General features: G+C 46.9%; 1 protein-coding gene across 7 annotated transcripts in view; it reads right to left on the bottom strand.

Moving 5' to 3' along the window:
- Positions 1 to 17342, bottom strand: part of R3HDM1 (R3H domain containing 1) — a 277140-nt gene extending 259798 nt beyond the window's left edge. For 3 of the 7 annotated variants that reach the window (XM_082261122.1, XM_082261125.1, XM_082261126.1), the window contains exon 1: positions 16990 to 17339. The gene's annotated coding sequence lies outside the window, so the exon portion shown is untranslated. Of the gene's footprint in view, positions 1 to 7652; positions 7673 to 16989 lie in introns of those variants that run through there. The other 4 variants (XM_082261127.1, XM_082261128.1, XM_082261129.1 and 1 more) reach the window with 3 other exon arrangements.
- Positions 17343 to 17767: the final 425 nt, after the last annotated feature.

Here is a 17767-nt window from a genome sequence, read left to right as displayed (position 1 = left end):
GACCCCCTTAAATTTTTCACTCTTTGTTATATTGCAGCCATTTGCTAAAATCATTTAAGTTCACTCTTCTTCCTCATGAATGTACACATAGCACCCCATACTGACAGAAAAACACAGAATTGTTGACATTGTTGCAGATTTATTAAAAAAGAAAAACTGAAATATCACATGGTCCTAAGTATTCAGACCCTTTGCTGTGACACTCATATATTTAACTCAGGTGCTTTCCGTTTCTTCTGATCATCCTTGAGATGGTTCTACACCTTCATTTGAGTCCAGCTGTGTTTGATTATACTGATTGGACTTGATTAGGAAAGCCACACACCTGTCTATACAAGACCTTCCAGATCACAATGCATGTCAGAGCAAATGAGAATCATGAGGTCAAAGGAACTGCCTGAAGAGCTCAGAGACAGAATTGTGGCAAGGCACAGATCTGGCCAAGGTTACAAAAAGATTTCTGCTGCACTTAAGGTTCCTAAGAGCACAGTGGCCTCCATAATCCTCAAATGGAAGACGTTTGGGACGACCAGAACCCTTCCTAGAACTGGCCGTCCGGCCAAACTGAGCTATCGGGGGAGAAGAGCCTTGGTGAGAGAGGTAAAGAAGAACCCAAAGATCACTGTGGCTGAGCTCCAGAGATGCAGTCAGGAGATGGGAGAAAGTTGTAGAAAGTCAACCATCACTGCAGCCCTCCACCAGTCGGGGCTTTATGGCAGAGTGGCCCGACGGAAGCCTCTCCTCAGTGTAAGACACATGAAAGCCCGCATGGAGTTCGCTAAAAAACACCTGAAGGACTCCAAGATGGTGAGAAATAAGATTCTCTGGTCTGATGAGACCAAAATAGAACTTTTTGGCCTTAATTCTAAGCGGTATGTGTGGAGAAAACCAGGCACTGCTCATCACCTGTCCAATACAGTCCCAACAGTGAAGCATGGTGGTGGCAGCATCATGCTGTGGGGGTGTTTTTCAGCTGCAGGGACAGGACGACTGGTTGCAATCGAGGGAAAGATGAATGCGGCCAAGTACAGGGATATCCTGGACAAAAACCTTCTCCAGAGTGCTCTGGACCTCAGACTGGGCCGAAGGTTTACCTTCCAACAAGACAATGACCCTAAGCACACAGCTAAAATAACAAAGGAGTGGCTTCACAACAACTCCGTGACTGTTCTTGAATGGCCCAGCCAGAGCCCTGACTTAAACCCAATTGAGCATCTCTGGAGAGACCTAAAAATGGCTGTCCACCAACGTTTACCATCCAACCTGACAGAACTGGAGAGGATCTGCAAGGAGGAATGGCAGAGGATCCCCAAATCCAGGTGTGAAAGACTTGTTGCATCTTTCCCAAAAAGACTCCTGGCTGTATTAGATCAAAAGGGGGCTTCTACTAAATACTGAGCAAAGGGTCTGAATACTTAGGACCATGTGATATTTCAATTTTTCTTTTTTAATAAATCTGCAACAATGTCAACAATTCTGTGTTTTTCTGTCAGTATGGGGTGCTATGTGTACATTCATGAGGAAGAAGAATGAACTTAAATGATTTTAGCAAATGGCTGCAATATAACAAAGAGTGAAAAATTAAAGGGGGTCTGAATACTTTCCGTACCCACTGTGTGTGTGTGTATATATATATATATATATATATATATATATATTATAAAGCAGCAAGGAAGAGAAGAAGTGCACTGTTAGAGTTTAAAGTAAATCAATCATGAATGGAATATGTAGGATTGCACTGCTGACCCGTTATTCTGGAAATGCCAAATGCTTGGCTCTCATGCAGAGTTTATGAAACTTGAACTAAGACAAGGAATTCTGACGTTTTCAAGAGTTTCATCGGCAGCATGCTAGTTCCCAGCCTCTGATCAGGAAATATCGAAGTCAGGTACAGCCAAGCAGCTAGCATTTTAGGAAGTAGGCCAGCAATGGCCGCCCTAAATATTTCTTTAGGACAGGTGTCCTTAAACTCAGCGGGGAAATGACATGATGCCATTATCCACTAATACAGTGACTCATGGATAAGGTTACATGGCCACATACTAATGAAACGTCCTCTACAAATTCAAGGCCTGAAGCAGACATTGCAGAGATGCAGAAGCCAAGAGCGATGTGACAACAGTCACCAAATCACATCACAGCTCAGGCAGGACATCTACATTCCCAGACAGATGGACACATCTATGCAGATTTCAGCAATCACAGAAGTCGATAATGGAGCCAGCAGGTACTGTTATGGGTTGTGATAAAAATAAAAATCTGCATCTTTCAACAGCAATGATAGCAGTTCCAAAAAGCCGGACTCCAGTGGCAGAAGCATCATTAATGGCAGCCGGATCAGGTTTTTATTTAGAGGGTGCATCGGAAATAAACCTGCACACTCTGCTGCTACTATGGCCCAATCCCCGGGCTGTTTTGATCAGAAAGACCCCATTACTTCCAGGTAGTATTGAAAGGATATATAAACCCAACAGATCATATTCCTGATATGTGCCTGCTGTGCCATGTACTTGTATGAGAAAGTATCCTGTTCCCTTTGTATTTCTTACAATGTGTGCAATTCTGGGTGTTCCTGACAGTCCCTTTGCTTTCCTATTAAAAACTGACCACACTATGCATGAGAGCACAGGGTGGTCGGTACTCTAGCTGTGCCTGCTCTCCTCAAATGATCAGACTTCTTCTGAAACTCCAATCCCCAACACAGCCATTCACTGGGAAGCTCAGAGTGCTGTTGTTTATCCTCCTATGCAGCTGAGAACACAGGGAGGGTGATCACTTAGAAAAAGGATTTGTAATGTTTTTTTTTTTTTTAGATACACGTTTTGCCGTTGATTTATTTTTTTAAACTGAATGGATCATTTACAATCACTTTAAAGCTAGGTTTCACCCTAAAGTGGAACTTACAGTACCTCACAAAACGGAGTACACCCCTCACATTTTGGTAAATATTTTATTATATCTTTTCATGCGACAAAGGTGAAGAAATTACACTTTGCTACAATGTAAAGTAGTGAGTGTACAGCTTGTATAACAGTGTAAAATTTTCTGTCCCCTCAAAATAACTCAACACAGCCATTAATGTCTAAACTGCTGATAAAATGTCCAAATTGGGCCCAAAGTGTCAATATTTTGTGTGGCCACCATTATTTCCCAGCACTGCCCTAACCCTCTTGGGCATGGAGTTCACCAGAGCTTCACAGGTTGCCACTGGAGTCCTCTTCCACTCCTCCATGACAACATCACAGAGCTGGTGGATGTTAGAGACCTTGCGCTCCTCCACCTTCCATTTAGGGATACCCCACAGATGCTCAATAGGGTTTAGGTCTGGAGACATGATTGGCCTGTCCATCACCTTTACCCTCAGCTTCTTTAGCAAGGCAGTGGTCGTCTTGGAGGTGTGTTTGGGTTCGGTATCATGTTGGAATACTGCCCTGCGGCCCAGTCTCTGAAGGGAGGGGATCATGCTCTGCTTCAGTATGTCACAGTACATGTTGGCATTCATGGTTCCCTCAATGAACTGTAGCTCCCCAGTGCCGGCAGCACTCATGCAGCCCCAGACCATGACACTCCCACCACCATGCTTGTCTTTGTACTCCTCACCTGGTTGCCACCACACATGCTTGACACCGTCTGAACCCAATAAGTTTATCTTGGTCTCATCAAAACCACAGGACATGGTTCCAGTAATCCATGGCCTTAGTCTGCTTGTCTTCAGCATCATCTTTAGAAGAGGCTTCCCTCAGGGATGACAGCCATGCAGACCAATTTGATGCCGTGTGCAGCATTTGGTCTGAGCATTGACAGGCTGACCGCCCACCCCTTCAACCTTTGCAGCTATGCTAGCAGCACTCATACATCTATTTCTCAAAGACAACCTCTGGATAGGACGCTTAGCACCATGCACTCAAACTTCTTTGGTCGACCAAGGCGAGGCCTGTTCCGAGTGGGACCTGTCCTGTTAAACTGCTGTATGGTTTTGGCCACCATGCTGCAGCTCAGTTACAGGTTCCTGGCAATCATCTTATAGCCTAGGCCATCCTTATGTAGAGCAATAATTATTTTTTGCAGATCCTCAGTTCTTTGCCATGAGGTGCCATGTTGGACTTCCAGTGACTAGTAAGAGTGAGAGCAATAAGACCAAATTTAACACACCTGCTCCTCATTCATACCTGAGACCTTGTAACGCTAACGAGTCACATGACACCAGGGAGAGAAAATGGCTAATTGGACCCAATTTGTACTTTTTCACTTAGGGGTGTACTCACTTTTGTTGCCAGCGGTTTAGACATTAATGGCTGTGTGTTGAAGTATTACCAAAATGTGAAGGGTGTACTCACTTGTGAGATACTGTATAGGCTTCCTTCTCCCCTCCTGTGCAAAATTTGGCTTCTTTCAGGGGGCAGCGGGGGGACTGGTACCTGTTTTTAACAGGTACACTTTCCCACTCCTGGAAGACAGCACCGCCCCTCAGAAGTTCAACCCCCCTCCCTTGGAAAGCGCAGCGTGCTTTGCGTATGCACAGTAGGGAACCGACTATGAAGCAAGGCTTAACTGCCGGTTTCCCTTACCTTGAATGGCGGCAGCACCAGAGAGCCGATCTGAAAATTGGCTTTGGGTGCCAACATCGAGGGAACCTTGGACAGTCAAGTCCAAATATTAGAAGTCGGCAGCTACACAGTATTTGTAGCTGCTGACTTTCCACTTTTTCGTGGGGGGGCAGAACTTCTCTTTAAAAGGTGAGGCAGTTGGTTTTCTGGTTTTCAACAGCTCACTGGATTTCTGGCAGGAACAATAATTAATGGTTTGCCCTCATCAGGCCAGATATGACAATATTCTTTCATACAATACAGACCAAACCAGGAAAAAGATAAAAGAATTGCTGCTAAGGGTAAAGGATAAGTCCACCCTAAAACTAAAATCTATCCCTCTAAAGAATAAATCAGCATACATACCTTTTTTGAAGCCAATATGACCCAATTCCATGCTGAGCTGTCAGCGGCAGATTTGCTGCGCAGGCGGGTGCAGAAGACCCAGCCGACAACGGAAGCCCTGTAGTAAGTCTATGTGTGACGTTATTCCCATTCATTTCACAGCCATTATCAGCCGTGACCTCTGCAGAGCTTCCCCCGCTGGAGACCGGATCAGATCAGCTTCAGAACAGGTATGTATACTGATTTCTTCTTTACAGGGCTAGATTAGTTAGTGTTAAATCAAGGAGACCTATAAATGCAGGGATTTTAGTTTTAGGGTGGACTTCGCCTTTACATTTTAAAGTCGATCTAATAAAGAAAAAACCTAAACTAACCCAAAACCTTCTTTTACCCCATTCTAAGCCTAATGTATCCAACGCTGTAAACAAGATATCGCTATACTTTCTCATATTAAAGCCGATACGGTCCGGTCTCCAGCGGCGCCCTCTGTGGGCAGGAAAAAGCCGTCAATAGCCGAGAAGTGACATCACCCATTGACTTACTATGGGGCTTCCAATGGCAGCTGCCTCTCTTACACACTGAAGCCGCCGCTGACAGCTCAGCCTGGGACTGGATGGGCAGCAAAACAGAGATATATAATTAAATATTATACATTGATCTTTTCTTTACAAGGCTGTAAGTGGGTGGAAGTAGGATTACAGTTAGGTTTAAGTTTAAGGCCTCACTTATGCCATGCCTGTTGACCAAAATAAGGGCATTAATAAAAAAAAAAAACACTGTTCTCTATGTGCCCTGTCCACCCCATAATGCTGTGCATTGCAACATGCTGCAGTGCACAAAGTTGACTGAGGTGCCATTTTTTTAAAAAAAAAGTACAAAATAAATAAATAAAAAAGTAAGCCGTGTACTTGTGTAATCCACAAAACTTTAACCACTTGCCAACTGCAATACTTATGTATACATTGCAAGTGGGTTACAAAAATTATGGCTGAAGCGATCAGCCATAACCCTGGTAGTTTTTTGTTTTTCAGCCAGCGGCTTACCTCTTAAAAGCGTTCAGAGCGGCTCCTGAGCCCCTGGAATGCTTTCAGAAATGGCAGGGGGGGGGGGGGGGGCTTACTGTTTCCAACGGGTCACACGAAAAACGATCTGATGGTGCAGTCGACAGCTTCCAGTAGATCCTTTTTAATCGCCTCTATAGCTTTGGAGGACCAGAGTGACATCATGACGTCACTCTCAGTCCAGGCTGGAAGTACATTTTTTTTTTTAATCCTTTGGAGTAAAAAAGGATAAATGGGGGTCTTAATCCCGGATCTCTTCATAAAGAGGATCCATTATCCTTATTTCTATTATAAGGGATGTTCACATTCCTTGTAACAGAAATAATAGACATAAAAGTAATAAAAAATAAATAAGTAAAAATTAAATAAGTAAAAATTAAATAAGTAAAAATTAAAAAAGGAAGAGCATAAAAATAATAAATACATTTTTAAAGCGCCTCATCCCTCTGTGCTTGTGCGCAGAAGTGAACGCATACTTAAGTCGCTCACACAGGCATGCGGTGTGAATCACATGTAATGTCTGGTATCAGACCAGTGTGTATCCACCCTTAAACCGGAGTTCCACCCTGGCAACGTTTATTTTAATAAAAATACCCCCGGGACAGTCAGGGCTAGTGCATTCCACAATGGCTAGCCTCTGATCTGTCCCAGGTGCACTTACCGTTTAGAAGAAATACTTACCTTGAAAATGTATTCTCCAGCGCTGCCATCTCAGGTGTGGGCAGCTTGAAGCCAGCGCGATCCTCTTCTGTGTCCTCTTCCGTCTTCTTCGGTCCCACGATGCACTGCACCGTCACTTCCGGTGCCGCAGCGTCATCCCTGCACAGCTTCTGGGCATGCCCAGAAGCCGTTTAGCAAGGTATGACGGCGCCTGCACCGGAACTGACGTCGGGGCCGGTGCGGGCGCATTGATTCCTGGGAGCGATGACGTTCAGCTCCCAGGAATCATTGCAAGCCAGGAAGTGACGACGCGCCGTGGCCGCCGAGGGGAGGAAGAAGGAAGTAAGGTAAGTATATTTTCTTCTAAACCAAGTAAAAAAAAAAAAAAAAAAAAAAATTGTCATTATCCATTTGTTTTTCAGGTGACCCCAGGCATGAAGATGGAGGTAAGTATAATTTTAGGGTGGAACTCCGCTTTAAACTTACAAAGAAGAACAAAAAAAAAAAAAAACGAAAAAGCCTGGTCTTCAAGTAGTTAATAAGTAAAGTGCTGTGTAAACTGTTGGCACTATATAAATCCTGTATAATAATAATTTCATGGAGGAGTCAAGAAAAACAGCTGCTGTTAATAATGTTGATGGACTGCATAAAATAAAAAAATTATGATGCTTTATACAGGATTTATTTAGCACCAACTGTTTGCACAGAGCTTTACAACATGGGCGCAGACAGTACAGGTACAATACAGAAGGAATCCAAGGGCCTTCTCCTAAGAGCTTACAATCTAAAAAAGTACAATATTTGGACTTTTTCCCATACGTTTAGTCACAATAAACACACTTTCCAGAACCCACAAGACTCCCTCCCTCTTTAGTACTAAACAGTCTTATGATTTGAGACAAAACCTAAGTGCATAAAAAGTATTCCTCCACCCCACTCATAATATCCTATAGAAAATCTCCTTGTGCATTAAGCACTGACTAGAAAGAGTTAAGTGTACCTGTAAACTGCGACCTCAGAATAGCTCAACATATGTTGACCTGAACACATTAGAGCCGGTTCCTCGCCGTGACTCAGACCTTCCACGCTGCATTCAGTATAGAGGTGGCGCTGCACTGCAAGCTCTCCCTTTCATCACAAGTGGTCAGTGCCCATGTGAAAGACAAGCAGAACTACAGCTGAAGGCAGGCCTACAATGAAACCTAAAGATCCCGCACACGCTCTACACCCGTGTAAAGCACAATAGGGCGTTATTAACAAAACTCCAGGGAAGAAAGAGCCAGCAGCATGTCATTCATTCCACGGCCCTTCTAGAAAAGCTTTGTCAGTGGCACCAGGTACACAACAGGCATTGTCTCTTCTGCTGCACACTGACAGCTGACCCGAGATTACCCGAATATAAGCTTACAACACGCGCCTTCTAAAAATTAAAAGGTATGAGAGGCAGCTCATGAGCCAAGATTTTGCTCAGCTTTTCTACTCCTAAAACAACAGAATAACGCAAGTCTTTATAGCATTAAGTAATGTGTTATTTGTGAAACCGGTTCCATGACAGTGACAGAGCTCTGGTGGCAGAGGCCTGCGAGCAGCAACATGTGAACTACTACTACACATCCTTGTATATGCAAGTCATCCCTGCAACTCCATTTAGGAGACATACAGAGGCTATGAAAGAAGGGGAGGGAGAGGGCAGCATCAAGAACAGAAATCAGGCACAGGGCATGCACTGGCACTGGTAGACAAGAAGCTGGTCCCCGATAAAACACTTTGGAAAGCAGAGGAGACATTTTTCAAGGGTTCCACCCTCGCTGGAGCACTGAACACATCAAGGCATTATCATTTACATGAAATGAAATATAAAAAGATGGAACTCTTGACTCTCCCTGAATCATATTTTGCTCTGAGCCCTAAGACATCACATGAATACCATTCCCCCCACCCCACAAGTTGAATAGGATAATGTAGCTCTAGACCAGCCATTATCACCCAGGGTTTTCTGGAACTCTAGGTTTCCTCCAGGAGGTTTTGGAAGGTTCCTTGAGCTGTTGCAGGTTGACCTCCTGTATGAGTGACTGAATAGTTCTGGGGCCCAAGCTACTTGGTGGCCAGTGGCACGATACCATTAATCTTTTTAGCTATAGTTAATTCTAACCACCCCTTTCTGCCAATGTAAAAGGGTCATTCTTCCCCCCCTGAGGGCCAATGTAAAAGGGTCATTCTTCCCCCCCTGAGGGCCAATGTAAAAGGGTCATTCTTCCCCCCCTGAGGGCCAATGTAAAAGGGTCATTCTTCCCCCCCCCTGAGGGCCAATGTAAAAGGGTCATTCTTCCCCCCCCCTGAGGGCCAATGTAAAAGGGTCATTCTTCCCCCCCCCTGAGGGCCAATGTAAAAGGGTCATTCTTCCCCCCCCCTGAGGGCCAATGTAAAAGGGTCATTCTTCCCCCCCCCTGAGGGCCAATGTAAAAGGGTCATTCTTCCCCCCCCCTGAGGGCCAATGTAAAAGGGTCATTCTTCCCCCCCCCTGAGGGCCAATGTAAAAGGGTCATTCTCCCCCCCCCTGAGGGCCAATGTAAAAGGGTCATTCTTCCTCCCCCTGAGGGCCAATGTAAAAGGGTCATTCTTCCCCCCCCCTGGGGGCCAATGTAAAAGGGTCATTCTTCCCCCCCCCTGGGGGCCAATGTAAAAGGGTCATTCTTCCCCCCCCCTGGGGGCCAATGTAAAAGGGTCATTCTTCCCCCCCCCTGGGGGCCAATGTAAAAGGGTCATTCTTTCCCCCCCCCTGGGGGCCAATGTAAAAGGGTCATTCTTCCCCCCCTGAGGGCCAATGTAAAAGGGTCATTCTTCCCCCCCCCTGAGGGCCAATGTAAAAGGGTCATTCTTCCCCCCCCTGAGGGCCAATGTAAAAGGGTCATTCTTCCCCCCCCCCCGAGGGCCAATGTAAAAGGGTCATTCTTCCCCCCCCCCCCCGAGGGCCAATGTAAAAGGGTCATTCTTCCCCCCCCCCTGAGGGCCAATGTACAAGGTTCATTCCTCCCTCTGAGGGCCAATGTACAAGGTTCATTCCTCCCTCTGAGGGCCAATGTACAAGGTTCATTCCTCCCTCTGAGGGCCAATGTACAAGGTTCATTCCTCCCTCTGAGGGCCAATGTACAAGGTTCATTCCTCCCTCTGAGGGCCAATGTACAAGGTTCATTCCTCCCTCTGAGGGCCAATGTACAAGGTTCATTCCTCCCTCTGAGGTCCAATGTACAAGGTTCATTCCTCCCTCTGAGGGCCAATGTACAAGGTTCATTCCTCCCTCTGAGGGCCAATGTACAAGGTTCATTCCTCCCCCTGAGGGCCAATGTAAAAGGGTCATTCTTCCCCCCCCGAGAGCCAATGTAAGGGTCATTCTCGCCCCCCCCCCCATCCCGAGAGCCAATGTAAGGCACACTTTGTTTGCACACTGACACCCGATTGATTTTAGCAGAAGTTCCTCCAAGACATGCAAAATGATTTCAAGGACTCCTCGGAGGTTAGAAGGTTGAGAAAGGCTGCTCTAGACAATATAATCTCGTTACTACTGTAGCATATGTTGCCAATTTTTCAGCGACAAAAGGAAAAAATAAAGCAGCCAGTGGGGGTCATTATTAAAGGGGATGACCACGGAGAATACAACATATGAGTCTTCATTGAGAACTCTATGGTGCCATATTTAAAGGGCCTCATATCGCTACACAAACTAAAGCCTTCATCATTTCAACTATAAATAATAATGCATAGTATTTCATACAGAGATTTAAAGCTTTTTGTCGCTTGGGACCGCACTGCTGAAAATAGTTCACAGGAGTGCAAAATGAATTGCACTCCTGTGATCCATAGGAGATGTACAGCCAAATGAGCTTTGGCTGTACATCTTTCACGTTCCCTTTCACATTTGTTCAACTTGTCATGCAACTTTGAAAATCAGAGTTGCACAAGATGTCATTCCCCATGTTTTTCCATGACATCCATTCATATATGCGCAACTTCAAGTAGTTCATGCACTACTTTGCTCCTACTTTCATGCAACTTGAGTCATACCTGAATGTTATACAATGCAACTTAGGTGCAACAGTTGTCCAATAAAACTGGTCAAAGCCAAAATCGTATCCAAGTTGCATCCATCCAAAGTTGCACTCCAAAGCCGGCGCAACTTTGGAGTCGTACAAGTGTGAATGGAGACTAAAATGTAAATTTTTGACAAAGAAAGAATACTTCTATTTTTAAGTTATACTGTATCCAAAGTAATAATTTAAATATATATTTAACAATTATGAGTGGTCTGCAGCTCACAAGGTTGCTATAATTTGTGCCCTTTCAGCTCAGTGGGTGCAAGTTGATTTAATCAGCTACAAGCCATCGGAGCTGCACAGTCCTAATGCAACCAATAACAAAGATCAGGGCCATGAATGTCAATCAAGGGGATTGTTCTAGAGCCTAGGTGCCAACCTGCAGCCCCTTTCCACTTTTTGTACGGCCCTCCGGGCTCCTGTACCCCTTACTCTCTGTCTCCAGTTTACAACTCCTGAAAAATGCACAAAAAAAAAAAAGTCTCCAACTCCTATGCCATGTCTTTGACCAGCTCGTGCTTAGGACCATACCCTGCTGCATTTCCGCTTTCCACTGAAGTATACCAGTAGTTTTGGACTATGTCCTCTAGCACAGGAGTTCCCAAACTGTGGGGCGGGACCCACTGGTGGGTCGCGAGCTGTGTTTGAGAGGGTCACGCTTAGCTGGAAATCACTGAGAGCGGGCCAGCCTAAATTGTGCTGTGCGAGCCCACGCAAATTACAGAGAGCCAGAGCAGTCAAATCGCTATGGATTTAGGACCCCGCCCACGCAGTTTACGGAGGCTGGTCTGCATTTCCCACGAGGAGGATACTTGCATCAGTGAGTAACCATTTCTATGGCATTGTAATGTTGTATTTGTACGTATGTTGGCTGTTATGTAGGATATGTTCATGGGGTGCAGAGCCAGCTCCTAGGTCCTGCTGGCGGCAGCGGTGGTGGCTAGACTGGCAGCGGGATTCTCTCAGCTATAGCGGGCAGAGACGGCAGCCTCATGGCAGCTTCTGTGACCCCAGTAGAGGATCTGAAGGAGAAGAGCCAGGACACCAAGACCAGCATAGAGCTCCTCATCATGGGAGTCTCTGGGTGAGGTGTGCTGGACCCTGGAGAGGGCAAACAGGGGCTTCACCTTCACTGTGGACCGCTGGGAGAAGGAGGAGGGTGAGTGCCATACAGCCTGCTGATCCCTGTCCTGGGGTGGTTGATTTCTGTCCTCTGCTTGCCTTATACTGTCTATGAGGGTGCAGATTACTTACAACTATTATATGCATTTATATAGCGCTAACAAATTCTGTAGCCCTTTACAATATTCAATTACAAGCAAGCGGGTCCCGAAAAATAACTGTATTCAGAAGTGGGTCTCAGCCCAAAAAAGTTTGGGAAGCCCTGCTCTAGCATGTTACATAGATTATGTTTGGCCCTTTGGTGATGTCATGAGCAGCACTTGATGCCCTTAATATAAAGAAAATTGAGCACCACTGTACTAGTATGTTCAGCATTGGCACATTAACTTTGAACTGCAGTGTCCTAAAGTGATAACACTGCACTTTAACAGACTCATGCTAAAGCATTGTGGCCATCCTACGACAGCTAGCTATTCCTAAGCAGGATTCCTCCAAAGGTTGCTAGTGGTTCCTTGAGCTTGATCCTTGAGGTCTGATTGACCTCCCATCTGCTGGTGCCTTTATAATTTCTGGGCCAACACCACTTGACAAAGGTAGCAGCAGGACACCACTTTATATTTTTAGCTGTCTGTGATGGTGGCATTGTGACCACCATTGTAAGGGTTGCGACCTTCCTACTGACCGTCAACATAAGCGATATTCTTTTCAGACTCCCAATTAATTTGTTTAAGCAAGGGTTTCTCAAGACCTGAAAATTATTTTAGGGGCTCCTGTGGGATAAAAAGGTTGAGAAAAGCTGCATTAAGAGATGAAGTTCCAGGAAAGGGCTATCGGTAGAGTCACCAGTACCAAAACAGAAACCGGCATCAAAAAAAGGATAAACACTGTCAGGAGGTAAGAAATGGTAAGCTATCATTGGGCAAATATTTTTGTCTAAGCGGCCATTTAGATCTAGGCATGGGCATAGAGGTGCAGTTTTTGAAGTTTTAGGCAGATGCATTCGGCATCAATCAATATGTACTTTGTTTTTGTGTTGACATGTAATAATGCACTGCGTTTTTGAATTGGATTTAGGATTTGAAGTAGATAGTTAGCTGCCAATAACCAGCACGGTAAGTGGTTTTAACAGGGCCGCATATATGCATGCCGCCAAGAGGTTAAGGCCTCATCCACACAGGTGTAATACAATGCATGCCTATTTGAAAACTGTTTGCCCATATGGGGATGCACAGGTGTTCCAACTCATGTCATTTGGGATGCAGCAGCTGCATGGACAAAGCCCAATTTAATAGCCAAGCGGGTGTGCCTGCACAGCCCTGAACACACACGGTGTGTGTTTGGGGCCACACACCCGCACAGTTGTCAAGTTGGGAGCAGCTGCTGCATCCATGCAGATGCTGCATTGCAATTGACATCAATGGGTCTACCTGCACAAGGATGCATGGAACCACCTGTGCAGGGGCATATGCTTAAAGTATTGGTTTATCTATGGAATATGTTGGGTCTGTGTTTAAGGTCCAACATGTTCCAGCTGAAGGAAGCCCTAATCAGCCCCCCCCTTTCAAGTTCAGATACAATTTGACTGGACTTACACTTTGTATGTCCATGTGAAGGCCGAATAACAACTGGCAATGCAAGCATGGCGTGTTGCTTTACTCATGATTTTGCGCTCATTCACTCTATGCACCTAGGAAAGGAAAAACAGAGTACTACCTACTGGGTAGTACCAATAGGTACATGTGAGGAGTACCAATAGGTAACACAGGCCGGGTGCCAGGGCTTCAGGGACTCCAGTTCATACAGGTGTAGAGCGCTAGACAGCGAGGAGCAGTCGCTGTACCAGACTTGTCATTGCGTCTTGCCATCGTTAAGGTGGATCTTTAACCATTTGTGTGACTCAGCTTTTCTGCAACCTGCCCACCCTACACTGCACAAATATTGGGGTTTTTTTTTGTGGGCTGCCCCCTCATTCACCTAGACAAATGACAATAGTGCCCCTGGCGCCTCCAGGGATATGTGACATATCCAGGAGACACCGAGAGTCACCCTATTGACTAATAAAAGAGGGGGGCGGCCAAGTAACGCATCCTCAGGAGGGAGCAGGATCCCCAAACATTACCCCATTTACTAAGAAGGAGGAGGACCTAGCGGCACGCAATCAGGAGGCCCAAATGTCACCCCATTCACTAATATAAGAAGGGGCAGACCTAGCGGCATGTCATCCGGAGGCACCAAGCGCCCCGAATGTCACCCCATTCACTATAGAAGAGGGAACAAACCTAGCAGCAAATCAGGGAGGCACCAAGCGCCCCGAATGTCACCCCATTCACTATAGAAGAGGGACCAAACCTAGCAGCAAAATCGGGAGGCACCAGGAGCCCCGAATATCACCCCATTCACTATAGAAGAGGGAACAAACCTAGCAGCAAAATCGGGAGGCACCAGGAGCCCCGAATATCACCCCATTCACTATAGAAGAGGGAACAAACCTAGTGGCAAATCATCGGTAGGCACCAGGAGCCCCAAATGTCACCCCATTCTTTAATAGAGGAAGGGGATAGACCTTGCAGTGTATCATCAGTAGGCTGTGCCAGAACCCAGAAGAGCTGGCAGAGCCTCCTGATGATGTCACAAAGGAACATGGCAGTGGAGGACCCAGCAGTGGCTGCAACGCAGGACAACACTGGATCTTCTTTGTATGTGGGAATCTCAACTGCGGCCATCTAAACCATTGTTTCTCAACTAAGGTCCTCAGGGCACACTAACAGGCCAGATTTAAATTATTACCTTGGGGAAATGCTGACTAGAATACTGCAATCACTGAGCAGCAAATTACTTCACCTGTGATGTATTTCAGTTTTCTTGCAACCCTGGCCTGTTAGTGTGCCCTGAGGACCGGAGTTGAGAAACACTGATCTAAACAATTTTGAGGGTGAACTTCTCTAAAGGGTGGGGGGGGGGGGGCAGTGATATATATACAGCAGGGCCTCCTCCTGCTAACACCATGAGGCTCCATTCACGCCTAAACGTTGCAGTAACGCATGCTGCTTTTACAGTGCCAATAATTCTTTAACGCCACCCCAACAATAGCTGGCAGATGCACATTTTGTTGCACGCCAAGAGCCAGCACAGCCTCCCAGTGATGTCACAAAAGAATATGGCAGCAGGGGGACCAAGCAGTGACTGCAACGTAGGACAACACTGGATCCTCTTTATGCGTGACAAATACAATGTCAACTGCGGCAATCTCAGCAACAGGTAAGACCCCGTTCAGACAGGGGCGACGCGACTTGCTGGGGCGACCTGTGAAGTCGGCGCGACATGCACGGACTTCATATAATTGAAGTCAATGCAGGTCGCCCCAAAGTAGTACAGGACCCTTTTCTAAGTCGGAGCGGCTTGTGTCGCTCCTATTAGAACGGGTCCTGCACTAATCAATGGCAGGTGACCCACCGCGACTTGTCAGGCGACCAAGTCGCGCTAGTGTGAATGGGGTCTTAGTGGAAAAGGAAAAAAAAAGAATAATCATAAAAATAACAATAATTGGGGGGGGGGGGGGGAGACACTCCTCTTTAAAGGGCACTTAAAGGCCCCTTGCTCTGGGGGTTTGGCAGGGATATACCCAGCAGGGCCTCCTCCTGCTACTACTATGAGGCCCCATTCACACCTGAGCATTGCGGGAATTCATGCAAAATGCGCCTCGCTCTTGTGGTGCCATTAATTCCTAATGCCACCCACACAATGGCTGGCAGACACACCATTTTGTTGCACGCCAAGAGCCGGCGCAGCCTCCCAATAACACAAAGGAACATGGCGGCGCGGGAACCAAGCAGTGACTGCAACGCAGGACAACACTGGATCCTCTTTATGCGGGAGCATGTCAACTGCGACAATCTCAGCAACAGGTAAGTGGAAAAAAAATAAATAATTGGGGGGGGGGGGGGGAGACACTCCTCATTAAAGGGCACTTAAAGACCCCTTGCTCTGGGGGGTTTGGCAGTGATATACCCAGCAGGGCCTCCTCCTGCTACTACTATGAGGCCCCATTCACACCTGAGCATTGCGGGAATGCATGCAAAATGTGGGCCATTAATTCCTAATGCCACCCACACAATGACTAGCAGACACACCATATTGTTGCACACCAAGAGCCGGCGCAGCCTCCCAATAACACAAAGGAACATGGCGGTGCAGGACCCAGCAATGACTGCAATGCAGGATCCTCTATACGCGTGGGCATCTAAACTGCGGCAATCTCTGCAACAGGAAAGTGAAAAAAAAAAAAAAAATTGAACAAAGGGGGGGGGGTGCTTTATAAAGGACGCCCCCCCTTGCTCCGGGGACCACCGTCAAACCTGAGCGTTGCGGGAACGCATGAAAAACGCGCGTCGCTCTTGCAGCGTCCACTACGCCAATCTCGGCAACAGGAAAGTGAAGAAAAAAAAATGGAATGGGGGGGGGGGGAAGGCTTTATAAAAGGACACCCCCTTCCTCTGGGGACCACCGTCAAGCCTGAGCGTTGCGGGAACGCATGAAAAAAAAAACGCACCAAAATGCGTGTCGCTCGTGCAGCGTCAATTTCTTAACGTCACCCAAGATCGGCGAGGAGACGAACGTTTTTAACGCTCCAACGCAAAAAAAGGTGCAGGAGCGTTGGTCGCACGTTTACTGGCCCCTATGCTCAGATGTAAATGGGGGGGCTAAATAATAAAACGTATGCTGATTTAGGGTTACCATGGACACCTGTCACCCCCTCCTGATGGATCAGCACCCCAACAGGCATGAGCTGCCAATCACTGAGCATGACACGAAGCGGGAGGAGGGGCCACAATGAATTTATTGGTTGATATCAGACAGGTGTGGCCCCCCCAATCAGCACATGGCGTGCCGGTCCTCATTCATCGCTGTAATCTGCCATTTTTAAAGGGCCGCCCCCCCCCCCCCTCTTCCCATAGGGAGGCAGCTTTGTACACAGCAGGCCCTCCATCATATATCATCATGAATTCATACAAGACTCTGGGGTCCCTGGGGGCCACATTGTACCCCACCTTAAAGGACAACCCCCCAGTCCCCCTCTCCCCACCCCCCCTGTCAGTGTTATAGATGAATAAAGCCCACTCTTACCGGCTCTCAGGCTGTCACAGAGGTGGAAGGGATGAGCTGCAGGGGAGCAGGGCCCGGTGGAGGAGAGCAGCTGCTAACGCCTCATTAAAAATTGGTAATTACAAATAAATAAATAAAAATAGATATAGAAAAGGGGGAGAGAGGCTGGGAGAGAGAGAGAAACGGAGGGGGGAGGAGGATATGAGGCGGGGACGCGCTGCGCGCACACCGAGCCAGGCTGAGGTGGTGGGGAGGGTGAGAAGCGGGGGCGCGCCTCCGGTTATAGCAAGGACAGCAGCGCGCACACGCCTTAGATTCACCCGTCCGTTCTCAGCTGAAAAGGGGAGCCCGGCTAAGCCAATCGGAGATGCGGCGGGGCGGGGCGCTGAGGCCTGCTGTATTGACCTATCAAGAGGCGACGGAACGAGGAAAAGGCTTCACAAGCTGGAGCCGCGGTGCAGACGTTTTAGCCAATAGGAACGTGCGAGCTGATTAGGGCCAATCCTGGCGACGGGGGGAAAGTTAGCCAATCTCCGGGGCGATAACATGAACGCGAGCCAATCATAGCAAGAGGAATATGGGAGTCGGCCAATGAGCTGGCAGAAAGAAGCCTCCTCATGTTACAGCGAAGCCCATGTTATGTACAGACCAAATAATGTGTCAGGATAAATAAACAGGAGGCGGCCACTGTGAGTCTCCTCAGAGAGAATGGGCAAAACTTCCTGTCAGCCCCATTCGTTATAACAATATGTATAAACAATCTTATTAAATAATAACTAAATAAATGAATCATTTTCAC

The sequence above is a fragment of the Pelophylax lessonae genome (genome assembly GCF_965119305.1).
Source record: "Pelophylax lessonae genome assembly, chromosome: 6".
Taxonomy (NCBI): Eukaryota; Metazoa; Chordata; class Amphibia; order Anura; family Ranidae; genus Pelophylax; species Pelophylax lessonae.
This window is presented reverse-complemented; position numbering and strand designations above follow the sequence as displayed.